Source organism: Mustela erminea, chromosome 6, assembly GCF_009829155.1.
Source record: "Mustela erminea isolate mMusErm1 chromosome 6, mMusErm1.Pri, whole genome shotgun sequence".
In the NCBI taxonomy this organism is placed as follows: domain Eukaryota; kingdom Metazoa; phylum Chordata; class Mammalia; order Carnivora; family Mustelidae; genus Mustela; species Mustela erminea.
Window position 1 is genome coordinate 5,846,428 of NC_045619.1, and position 12,641 is coordinate 5,859,068.

Genomic DNA, 12,641 nt, shown 5'->3' on the forward strand with positions numbered 1-12,641 from the left:
GGATGATCGAGGTGGGAAGAGGCTGGAGGAAAGCACAGCAGGGGAGAGCTGAGGAGGTGAACCCAGGGTGGGGAGGTGGGAGGTGGGGGTGGGGGAGTGGCTTCTGCACACCTGGGAGGGAGAGCTTCAGAGCCTGGAGCAATTCTCAGTTGCCCGCAGGGGGCGTATGTGAGAAAGGGGTTTGAGCCTTGAAAGTACAGAGTTAAGTAAACATCAGGAAAATCAAGTTGAGTCAAGTACCTTGGACCCTTGAACAACATGGGTTCAAAGTGTGCGGGTCCAGTTACAGGTGGGTTTTCTCCAGTCAGTACAGTGCCGTAAATGTGTTTTCTCTTACAATTTTCTTTTTTTTTTTTTCCTCTTACAATTTTCTTGATAGCATTTTCTTCTCTCTAGTTTACAATATTGTAAGGCTGCAGTGTATAATACACAGAATGTATAGGATTTATTCATCAGCTTGTTTTTGTTAGTGGTAAGACTCCCCGTCAATGGTAGGCTCTTAGTAGTTAAGTTTTTGGAGAGTCAAAAGGTGTAGGTGAATTTTCACTGCCCGGCAGAAGGGGGGTGTCGGCTCCCCCAACCCCCGCATTGTTCAGGGTCAGCTGTCCGTCACGGTCCGTGTGTGTTGTGGCCGTGAGAAAACACTGCTTCCGTGTCACAGTTCTCTGTAAGGGAAAAGTGAAAGGGGCACGGCTTACTGAGTCCTGGACTAGTTAAAACAAAATCAGAGCTTTCAGGGGGCACCTGGGTGGCTCCGCCAGTTAAACATCCACCTTCGGCTCAGGTCACAATCCCAGGGTCCTGGGATCGAGTCCTGCATCAGGCATCCTGCTCAGCGGGGGAGCCTGCTTCTCCCTCTCCCTCTGTCTGCCACTCCCCCTGCTTGTGCTCTCTCTGTCAAATGAATAAGTAAAATCTTTAAAAACAAAATCTGAGCTTTCAGAATGAGAATGAAAATAAATCCATAGGAAAGCTGAATTGCAGGCAAACTCTTGTTCATACAAGGGTGTCCCAGACAGGAGCCTCTCCCTAGCAAGCAGAGCTCCCTGCTTTCCCACCGAGCCACCCCGTGCTGGAGGGGCAGCTGTTGTGTGATGGGCGCTGGGGTGCAGCCGTGAACGAGATGGGCAGGTCCTTGCTCTGCGTGGTTCCTCCTCCAGGGGAGAGAGCAGAGAAAGGAACAACGCCAAGGCCAGTGAGAAATGCTGTGACTTGGAGGGTGGACACCGAGGCTGCTCCGGGAGACGCCACGAAGGGCCTGGGGGAGCTGAGGGTGGGGGACGCCAGCCGTGCGGGTTGCGTCAGGACGGATGCTCGGGATCAGGGGAGGCCTGGGAGCTGCGTCGGGCTTTGGGAGGGCTGGCCGCTAGGTCCACGTGATTTCTCTGGTGGGTCTGGAAAGCTCTGATGCTCCAAGTGGGCCCCTCAACCAAGCTGGCCCAGTGGAAACCCGAGCAGAGGGACTTCGAGGCTGAGTGGCCGAGGTGGAGGCCCCTTGAGAGAAGGACCATGAGCTTTGAAGGCTGAGGTCTGGGGTGGCCCTGTGACTTTCTCTCCCTAGTCCCGACCAGTGCTTTCCTTCCATTGCACAAAGCACCCCGGTCTCCTTCCTCTCTGTGCTGTTAGCCTGAGCTATCGAGATGTGGCTCCCGAGGCTTCCAACCAACAGCATCCTAACCTCCAAGAAGGTTGTTCTGGTCCCAGCAAGGAGAGCAGCTCAGAGAACTGTCATCTAGATGGTGCAAGGCGGTACCTGGGGAGAAAAGAGATGCTTAGAAGTAGCATCGGCCGGACTTGGTGTGGGGAGGGGAGGAATGAGTGAGGAAGTGGGAGAGAGGTGTCAGGGAGGGTGCCTGTGTTTCTGGAAGGTTCCTTCATGTCAGGGGCTCTGTAGGGGAGCAGGGCTCAGGGCAAGGAGGACCTTCTGTTTTAGAGACATCAAACTTGAGTCTTGGGGACATGCCAGTGGGCTGTCCCATTGGTAGCTGAGGGGCTGAGGTTGGACTGTGACACAGAACTGAGGGCCATCAGCATAGAGACAGGATGGCTGCCCCCAGCAGGTGGCCTGAAGGCAAAGGTCAGCCGTCCCAGGCTAGCCCACAGGAGCAGGCAGGGTGCGGCATCTCTGCCAGACCAGGAGTGAACGCTGCCTGGGGTCACGGAGCTGCCTGGGCCTTCACAACCTGGGAGTGCACGGTCGCAGCACGGCAGAGAGGACATGGATGAGCCGCGTAGCTGAGTCTTTCCTGTAGGGAGATGAGGGGGAGAAGAAAGGCAGGGAGCTTCCAAGCGGCCATACGCCCAACTAAAGATGATCATTTTAATGGCTTCGTTCATTCATTCTGCCAGATTTACTGGGTCCTCACCGTGTACCTAGCTGCTCCAGGTGCTGGCGTACCTTTTGCTAAGAAAGATGGGCCCGTCCCTGCCATTGTAGAGCATAAAATCCGGTGGGGGCTGGAGGAGAAACACTTCCTTGAACTGTTGTGTCAGGATGTGATGTACACACCATCAACACTCCTTTTCAGTGTACAATTCAGTGATTTTTTGGCAAATGTACAGAGTTGTGCAACCGTCACCACAGGCCAATTTTAGAACATCTCCGCCCCACCCCAGTCCCCTGTGCCTGCTTGCAGTAACTCCCCATTCCTACTCCCGACCACGGACAACTGCTCACCTACTTTCTGTTTCTACAAATGGGTCTCTTTTGGACTTTTTGTGTAAGTTCTACCCTCTGTGTGTCTTCGTGTCTAGCTTCTTTCACTTAGCATCATGTTTTTGAGGTCAGAGCACATGCTAGCCTCTTGTGCCTTTTCCCCACTGAATGGTATCCCAGCGTGCGGGGGCAGAGAGCATGTGGTGTTCACCCAACACGCAGCTGAGGGCTTGTGAATCGTTCTGGCTCCTTAGCTGTGCAAGTAACGTTGTTCTGGGTATTTGCACACACTCTTTGCATGCACCAATGTTTTTGTTTCTCACGGGTGGGTATCTAGCAGAATCCCTAGATCACAGGTGAATAAGCCATTTTGCAAAGCCTGTTTGTGCTGTTTTGCATTCCCACCGGCAGTGTCCTTGGGGATGTGAAGTGGCATCCCCCTCTGACTCTGATTTGCATTTCCCTGATGACCAGTGATGTGGAGCATCTTTTCCCGGGCTTACAGGACACGCGTGGGTCTTCTTGAGACAAACCACACGAAAGGAATGCATTTGTCGCTGCTGGTAAGAGATGATGACTTATCGTTAATTCCATGGTGAAAGGTTTCACTGACTCTTCCGTGAAGCCCTTACTGATAGCTCTTTCTACACTGGTCTCTCCTTTCTCCTAAAATGTAAAGCATAAGTCAGATCACATCTGAGACCTAATGCTCTCCAAAGGAATGGCCCCCGGCACTTAGAAGAAACTCCAACTCCTCGCCTCTCTGGCCTCATCTCCCATCACCCTCTCCGTTCTGTGCCTATTCATTTTGCTGGAGCCACAGCGGCCTCTAAGTGCCTCAGGGCCTTTGCACTGGCTGTCCCCTCTACCTGGAATTCTCTTCTTCTTGCTTGTTGTGGGCTGGCTCCATCTTACCATTTGGAGCAGCCTGACCCTCTCCTCTTAGAGAAGCTTTCCTGACGATCCTTTCCTGATGAGCCTTCCGTCTGCCTCAAAGTGCTGGTTGCCACCCCAGCCTCCAGTTGGCATTGGCTTGGCAATAGCAGGAACTGAATGAATGACAATTGGATGACTGGCCGGAGGACACTCAGGGGTCTGCTCACTTGTGACTGTCCTCACCCTCCACCCATACAGCTCCTCCTGCCCGGGCCTTTGCCATCCATCCCCAGGCTGTCATGAGGCAGAACGTGAGATCAGGGTGACATTCTGATCTGCATGTCTTCAGTGGTCACTTAGTGAAGCAGTTTTGGACGGTGTGAGAGTGGCAGGTGTTGGGGCCGACAGGCCAGAACAAGACCAGACAGTGTCTGAGGAATGGTTTAGAATCTGAGGAACTGTACTCCTAAGAAGAGAAGATGGAAGGATAACACAAGTATTCGAAGGGCTGTGAGGTGAAGAGGGGTCACAGGTAATGGGATATGTCGTGGGGGTTGTCTCAGAGGGCAGAAGGAGTGAGGAGGTAGAAGGTAGTTTCACTCAGGGAGGGCTTTTCTGTTAGCATTGCCTATTCTGGAATAGTCTCATCTTATGAGGTAGTGAGCCTCCTGTCCCAGGGAGAGTCCAACTCCCCAGGGTGTGGTGGAGAGGAGGCAGCACGGAGAAGGCTGGAGCAGGCGGCTTGCAGGGAGGGCCTTTCTCCCTCTGAGCCTCTAGGAATCCCCTCAGCAAAATCTAGAATTTTGATCTGGTGCTTCTGGAAAAGAGGAAAGAGCCATTTCAGGACAGGGAGAGGGCGGCCAGCAGCGTGCATGTGCCAGCATGTGCCTGGGTCCTGGCCAGCAGGGAGAGGATGGGCCACACTCCAGGGTCCCAAGAGTGGATTCTCTGCTCCCTGGCTGAATTGGGGAGGGGTCCCCTCATCACAGGTCTGCCCTGAGAGGTCAGGGGCTCCTCTCGCACCGCAGCCTCCCCGGTGCCCCCAAGGGTGTCCAGTATGTAGCTGGTGCTCAGCAGCCCCAACTTCCAAACCTGGCTGTGGAGTCCGAGTCCTTGGGAGAATCCCGGTCCCCTCGCTTGCCGCTTGCCGGGGGCTCTCAGCTCCTTTGCCTCTCAGCGTCCGCTTCCTTGTTTGCTCAGTGTGTGTGGTGACGTGAGGGTGACAGTCATCCCCACCTTCCAGGGGGTTGCTCTCCGGCTCTCCTCCACGGCGATGACCCCGGTCTTTGTGGCTGGGTCCCGCCTCCGTTCCCACGGGCCGGCCCCTGGGCAGGCAGTTTCCAGGTCCCACCCACCTGCTTCGGGGAGGAGCGGCCGGCCGGGTGGAGCCAGGCTGCGGACAGGTGCCAAGGGAGGGTGAACTCGGGGCTGGCTGAGTGCTGGGCACGGTGACGGCTGAGTCACAGCCACAAAAACTGAGGGGTGTGTCCGGGTGACATAACACTCACTTCCGGCCAGGAGGGTGCTGTGTCTCATGTCTCGGGGCAAGGGAGCCCAAACAGAAAGTCTTTGAGAAAGAAAGGGAACAAACAGGAGGACAAATGGAAAATTTCAGCCAACAGCCACCCAGGAGTCCCTTTAGTTTGAGAGATCTCTGGAGCCTCAGCTCCCCACCGGCTTGCGGCCCTGCTTACCGCTTGGCCTGGAGTGGCTTTCCCATCTACAAATACAGGTGCACCTCCAGGCAGCCCCTTTCCAGCCGTTCGTGCCCCCCCCCCGGGGCCCCCACACTGTCCTGACCGCAGTTCAGGCTGTGCCCACAGCCTGGCGCTGGCGTGCTCTTCCGTTCCCACCTCGACCTGCTGAAATTCTGCCCCTTCCTGATGCCCAGTGAAAACACCATGTCCTGGAGGCTTGAGGCCATTTTCGGATGCAGTGCCTGCCCCCTCCTCTGACTGCCCTTGACTTTCCAGGCTCAGGAGCCACAGCAGGAAAGTTCTGGAGGGAGCACCACAGAGCAAATGCCCAGAAGCAGCCTCCGACATCTGGCAGGGCTCCAAGCCCATGCTCAGGGAGGCCCCCAGACCAGGGACACAGCCCTGCTCTCCCTGTGCTCTCTCTTCTGGGAGACTCCGCATGGTCTGGGGGAGTGTGAAAGGCGTGCTTTGGGAGCCACACAAGAGCTGGGTGACCTTGGACAAGTCACTACCTCTTGAACCTCCGTTTCCCCAAGCACAAAGTGGGATGGTTTGGAGCTGCTACATACAAAGCAACCTCATGGGGCCTGTCACCATGGAAAGGGCTTGGGTGATAGCCATGATTATTATTGGGGGCTGGGAGAAGCCAGGGCCACCGGAGCCCTTGGAGACTCCCTGGGTGCCCAGCCCAAGATCTGCCCCAGTAGGTGCTCATTGTAGGCCAATGGACCCATGAATGAAGGAGTGGGGGCTTTCCCCCAAGACCTGGTCCCAGGAAGGGCCTGGCTCTGGGAGCCACTGTGGACACATGGTGGGAATGGCATGACCTATAATTAACCCAGGCCTGGCCTGGCGGGCAGGTAGGCGGACGGGCTCTCCGTGGACCCATGTGATACTCGGGTCGGCCTCAGTGAGCGCAATCTGAAACCCCAGCCGCAGGCTGGAACCAGTTGCACAGAGAACAGAGCTGTCACAACAGGAAGGGCGTGTTTGGAGCCTGCCAGAGGTACGGTGGAGAGGGGGCCTCAGCCCTGCTTTCCTGCACTCCAGGCCACGCAGGAGCAGCCAGGCCCCAGATGCTTAGAACACGGGAGCTACTGGGAGTGTGTGCTTGGCAGGGTGCTGGATTCAGCCCTGGCCAGCCACCCTGACCTTGGTCTTGAATCCTGGGGAGGGTTATTTGCCCACAGCCTGTAGGAATCTGCCTGCACTCGACTCAGGCCAGCAGCCTCTCATTCCCACTGCCCCCGTTACCTGCCCCTGAAAGGGGTCCTGCCAAGGCCTGCTTATCATCTTCAGGGATCTGCTCAAACTTTGCTTTTCTCAGGACCTGCCCGGGACTCCCAAATATTTGCTTGGACCCCTCTGGATCCTGGTCCTCCATCCAGCAGGAGGTGCTGCAAAGTGGGGAATGTGTGTTTTCCGTTCATGCCTCAGTTGGTATGATGTGTCTGCTGTGTTAGAGGGAGAGATAGGGTTGGCGTGGGGAAAGAACATTGGAGAAGGAACCAGAAGCCCCAATTTGAGAAGGACCTCTAGCACTGATGACTGGAAAACCTGGGCAACTCATCTGTCTTCCCTGGGCCTCTGCTTCCTCACCTTAGAAGGAGGGTAGGACTCACTGGCCGTCCTTTGGGGCCTCCTGGCTTTGACACTGTCTGGTCTCAAATGCTCTCCCCAGTGTCTTTCTGCCAATTTCTTCCCTGCCCCACCGCCCGCCCTGTGCTGCTAATGGGAAACCATTGCTCCCCGTGCCTATTAGACTGCTAGCTGCTTATTCTGATCTATCGTCCATCATTCACACATATGGAGAAGAAAAGGAATATTCCTTAGTCATACACACTTCTGAGGCTCTGCCACATGGCATCGGCGGCTCTGGTTCAGTTGATTCAAAACCATTCGTACTCACCTTGGCAGCCTCTGGCTTGGATCTCTCCTCTGCCCCTCAAACCCAGAGAGAAGAGAAAGTGGCTGGCCTGGGCGGGCCACCAGGCAGAGGAATTGCTTGAACTTGATATGGAGGGTCGTGGCCTCCTGCACCTTTCCACCCCCCAGTGGGGCCGTTTGGATTGGTGGGTGGGTTCTGTTCTCAGACTTGGTTGGACCCTCCCACGGAGGGAGAAGCAGGGGATAGGGAGATGAGGCGGAGGCAGGAATGAAGCCTGGGAGGAGCAGAGGGCCGTGGGAGTGGGAATGCGGGCAGAGGGAGGGGCGGCCTGGGAGAGAGAGAGGGTGCCCGCATTCCTCCGTGGGTGATAACCTGAGAGCAAGGCCCCATCCTCTGAAATGATGTCTACTCTCCAGAGCAGCACCCTTTGGCTCTGCGGCTCTTGGGCCAGGGAGTGAGGGCAAGGGAGAAAGAGCTCACCTGTCCATTGTGGTCTGCCAGGCCCCTCACCTGCTCCTCCTTCCTTTTGCAAACCAGGAGGTGGATCTGGCAAGCAGGTGCATGATGGCAATAGCAGCATCGGTCGAGCTGGTACCCACCTTGTGCTGGGCACCATGGGAAGGATCTTTCATCCATTACTGCATTTAATTCCTCAATGGCCATCCTTTGAGGTAGGGGTGAGCCATCGCTCCCCTGTCTGGATGGGGATATTGAGGCTGAGAAGTAAGGGGACTTGCCCGAAGCTGTATGCTAAAAAAAACAATGAAGTCTTTTCAAACAAAAGCAAAGCAAAACAAAATGGAAAGAATGAGGAACCTCTGAGCCTGTGACTGAGTCCTAGGCTTTCCTAATTGCTGGGGGAAAAAGTCTTTCCAGCAAAAGATTCAAGAGCCCAGGTCCCTTAGGCCTCTCCTTCTTTCTTCTGACACCAAGCAGTGAATGGGATTTGGGTAAATATTAGCCCCGTGGTGCCCATGGGAGCCTGACTTCCAATGCCTGCTTCCTGTACTCCTGCCTCGACGGGGGTGTATTACCAGATACAATCCTGGGCCGAGATCATTCCACCAGGAAGTCCCCCACCCTCACCCCAGGCGAGGCATGTCTGCCCCTGAGGCAGAAACTCCCCCCACCCCCACCAAGTATTTAACAGATGACAACTGAACACATCAGGTACAGACGCAGGTCCTTTTGCAACAGCTGGTCTGGGGGCCAGGAGCAGCCCTGGATGGCTCCCCACTATCTTCAAGTTCTTTGTGTCTTTATTGGTGGCACTCCGCATGAAATCTTACATGGGATCAGTAGCAGTGTTTGACGGATATACATTTATTTTATGATTTAATTATGGTGTACAACTTCTTTTATAAGTTCAAGTTTATAACATTCATCTGTTATAAACTGAATCAGTAAGGGGAAAGTCACTTTTTCTTTTTTTTGGATGAATGCACATTTTGAGATCACTGCAATGTTTTAAAAAAAATTAGCCTTGGTATGCAATTTTATTTTCTATCAAGGAAATCTGGAATCACAGAAGTGGTTGCATATGGTAACATTGTAAAACAAAATAAAACAAGATCTCGTTTCCCAATCACAGGATGCCCTTTGATTTAGCTGATCCAGGAGCCCACCAAAGGGAAGAAGATACTCTGCATTCAGAATGGAATCACTGTTGACATCCAGGACCTTCTCGTCCTCCCAAAGGGCAGGAACTCAAAGAGGGAGTGTGGGAGTGAGTCTGTATGTTCATCAGAGGGTAGAAAATACTTTATACAATGTATCACATGAAGTCTGGGCATTAAGTCCTTCCTTCAAAGTTTCAAAACATTCACTTTCATGTATTGGTTTCCTTGTTGCCACTTGTTCCACATTGGCACAAATGGCAACACTGTAACACTGACCCCTCCCCCCCAACCATGAGCCTTGGCACTTAGTAAAAGTATGAAGACTCCTTCAGGAATAGTGCTTTCAAGCCATATGAGGCATAAGAACCAATTAAGGAACTTGGGGAAAATGGGGTGCTCCTGGAGATGCCCACAGTGGGAAATGCTGTCCCGTTGATGTGACCACATCCTGCTGACTTTGGGTGGGAGCTGGTCCCAGGCCTGAGTGTCCTACCCAGCAGCGCTGAGCTGAATGTGACCCTCTTAAGTACAGCTGTGTACTTGACGGCGTAGTGTTACGTGAATAGACGTGCACAGGCCAGAATGGAATGAAGCAAAGCGAACCAAGAAAGGCTAGGATAATTGCCTCCTAATCAATGACACATTTGTAAGGAATCCAGATCTTTCTACAACTTGGCAGGGAAGAGCTTCATTCTGAGGTAAATCCAGAAACGGGCTCCTCTAATCGTAACAGTTAACACTTTGCAGTCTCTAGAATATTAATGGGTGATGCAGAGTACGTGTTCCTGCATCTGGCTTATTTGATCACACTTAAAAATGTTTAAGAGTTAAGTCTATCCTGAGGCACTCTTACAAAATGCGGATCATGGAGTGGTCCTCGGACACATTCAGCAACTGCCTGTCGTGCCAGGATCCGTCCTCAGAGCAGGTATGATCTCATGAATCCTTGAGGTTTCCCTAAGCACTTGATTTCTATGGTTATCCCCATTTTACAGTTGGGAAAACAGAGACCTGGAATGGCAAAGTAATGGCGCCCACAGCTATTTGCAGCTCAGCTGCTTTCCCCACCTTATTTTGACTCGTGCTTACAAGGCTCTGGCCAAGCAGAACTCTCCTCTCTTCCTGGAGAGCATGATTTCTTGCCTCTGGGCCTTTGCTCTACTGAATTTCCATTCCCTTTGGCTCTGTTAAATACCACTGCCTTCAATATTGTTGCCCTCCAACTGGAGGATTTCTGGTTCGTGAGGATCACTGCTGTCCCTTGATGGGGAGGCTCTTCTAGACTCTGTGTCTTTGTTGGGTCTTCTCAGGAGCAGAAGCAGCAGGACCCACGCCCATCCCTCCCTGAACTGCCCGCTGCCCCCTGCCCTGCCCCGCACATTCTAAACACTGGGATTTATTTATAGAGTAAATGTCTGTAGCAGATTTTTTTTTTTTTAAAGATTTTATTTATTTATTTGACAGAGAGAAATTACAAGTACACTGAGAGGCAGGCAGAGAGAGAGAGAAGGAAGCAGGCTCCCTGCTGAGCAGAGAGCCCGATGCGGGACTCGATCCCAGGACCCTGAGACTATGACCTGAGCCGAAGGCAGCGGCTTAACCCACTGAGCCACCCAGGCGTCCCTGTTTTTGTTTTTTTAAGATTTTATTTGTCAGAGAGAGAGTGCATAAGCAGGGGGAGTGGCACACAGAGGGAGAAGCAGGCGCCCCACTGAGCAAGGAGCCAAATGCTGGCCCCCATCCCAGGACCCTGGGATCATGACCCAAGCTGAAGGCAGACACTTAACCAACTGAGCCACCCAAGCGTCCCACAGATTTTGATTTTTGTCCTTGAACGAGGAACATATACCACTGTGTAAGAAAGACAATTTTACCAGCAATGCAATTATATCTGGGTTTTTTGTTTGTTTTTGAGAATGTTTTGATCTCCACAAAATTACATGTGGACTTGGGTTGTGTGTTTATCCAGGCTGCTTAGTTGGAAATGGTTAATAAAGGATTGAGTCAGCCTTGGTCCCAGACCCAGGTACTGAGCACGTTTTATGGGGAGGAGGAGACAAAAGGGCAGTTGACAAAGCATGACCCCATGTTAGCCGCTCAGATACTGAGCACTCAACCTGTACGCCCAGAGCCGCTCTCCACACTTCTACTTTTTTTGTCCGCCTTACCCCTGACCACAGCTGTGTGAGATGGGCTCTGTTATTACCTCCCTGTCACAGATTGGGACAGAGAGGCACAGGTTGTACAGTGACCTGCCCAAGGCTCCTCAGTGGGGAAGGGGTAGAGGCCGGTTTGGGCTCCAGGCCAGTTTGAATATGACTGAAGGGGAAGGCTGAATACAATCCTGTGAAATGTTTGTGGGGATCTAAGCTGGCAGAGGGGAATTCTCTTTGGAAAAATCCCCGATCAGCAGTTGGGATGGAAGGGGGACTCAAAGTGTTTTAGCAGCAGGGTCAGCTTGCTAGGTGCAAGAAAAGGAGAGGAATTTTCTTGGTTTTGCCCTAATGTTAGAAGTAGTCATGCAGCCAAGTTCAGGGTCCTCAACAAGAAAATACGATGTCAGGACAGCCAAAATAAAACCGCAGTAACATCCTGTTCTGCAGCCTAGACAGGCCTTGCCCTAACATTCTGCTTTCCAGCCTTGCAGAAATGACTTCTGCAAAATGTCCTCAAATAAGACAATTAACCACAAAGCATTTGTCACCGTCACGGGCAAGGGGCAGTTAAAACCCAAGCCCCCCAATGTCAGCCACAGAAGCCCGTCAGCTCATGGCCACAAACCTATGAGGTAGACAGATACATGACCAAAGCCCTGATTGGCCCGACCCAGCACAGCCTGGTTATTTAAGACAGTTCTGCAAAAGATCTTGTAAAACTCCCAAACTTAGAAACTCCAGGGGCAGCCCTCCCAGGTGCCCTCCCTCTCCGGGAGCTTTGTCCTATCACTCAGTAAACTTTGGTTTGATGCCCACCTCTCTTCTTCTGGAATCTACCTCTTCATTCCTCAAAGCGGCGTGACCAAGAACCACGGGCACCAAGAGGACAAAAATCCTGTAACATTAAGAAGGAAAGAAAGAGACAGGAAAGGGGCCATTGTGTAGATGGTGGAGCGCTGCCCGGGTCACGTGGTAGGAAGTGACCTCTGGGGCTAGGAGGTTCAGAAAGGCTCAGGGGGTGTCTTGTTGCTGGCCAGTGCCAGGCTCGCCGTCTCCCTGTGGTGTCTGGTCTGCGGAAACCCCTTCCAGCCTCACCAGTGCTTGGTGTGAAGGGGGACGTGTGTGAGCGTGCGTGTACAGGGGAAGGGGATGAGGGCAAGGACTGACAGGCGGATGGGGAAGAGCAGGAGGCTGGAGGCCCACGCCGCTGGCCAGCACCCGTTCAGAAACCTCCAGCAGTGATGGTAGGCGCAATGCTACTTTCCAAACAATTTGGAAAGTGAAAAACCACTCTATTTCTTTGTGGTCTCTCTCAGTTCCTATCCATAGGTGCTGGAATCATACAGTCCCCACCATTTTGTGTCCTGTTTTCCCTTTGACCATTTTAGCTGAAGCACTTTCCCACGTTGCTGCACCGTCCTCCTGATTATTCTCCAGTTGGAACCAGCGCCCGCCTGGGTTGGGGGGGACCTGGTTTCTAATCCTGGCTCTGCCACTTACTCTCTTTACTGCAGCCATTCCCCCCCCAGCCCCCAGCAAGTTGCTGGGGCGCTGGCTGCAGACCCTCTCTTGGTGTAGCCTTTTTGCACTCTCCCGGAGGACCCCGGGAAGCAGTGCTTGGAAAGCGCTGGGGGAAGTGCGTCATGAAGGTCAGCAGTTTTAGTCTTTATTCTCTCTGTCTGTGGAATGGGGCTGACACCCCAGCAGGCAAGGTCTGGTGAGAACTAGAAATAAAGTGTTCCATTGTGC

General features: G+C 53.1%; 2 long non-coding RNA genes across 4 annotated transcripts; one reads left to right on the forward strand and one right to left on the reverse strand.

Moving 5' to 3' along the window:
• Positions 1–417: 417 nt before the first annotated feature.
• LOC116592669 lies at positions 418–5,188 on the reverse strand. 3 transcript variants are annotated; one of them, XR_004286574.1, is made up of 3 exons: positions 4,625–5,188; positions 1,679–3,705; positions 418–665 (listed from the first exon to the last, which is right to left on the reverse strand). It is a non-coding gene; the product is annotated as an uncharacterized LOC116592669 (long non-coding RNA). The 3 variants fall into 3 exon arrangements; XR_004286572.1 differs by having other exon boundaries at positions 1,679–4,349; positions 4,625–5,186; XR_004286573.1 differs by having other exon boundaries at positions 1,679–3,322; positions 3,572–5,181.
• LOC116592670 lies at positions 2,634–10,153 on the forward strand. Its single transcript, XR_004286575.1, has 3 exons — positions 2,634–2,720; positions 3,131–3,219; positions 8,709–10,153. It is a non-coding gene; the product is annotated as an uncharacterized LOC116592670 (long non-coding RNA).
• Positions 10,154–12,641: the final 2,488 nt, after the last annotated feature.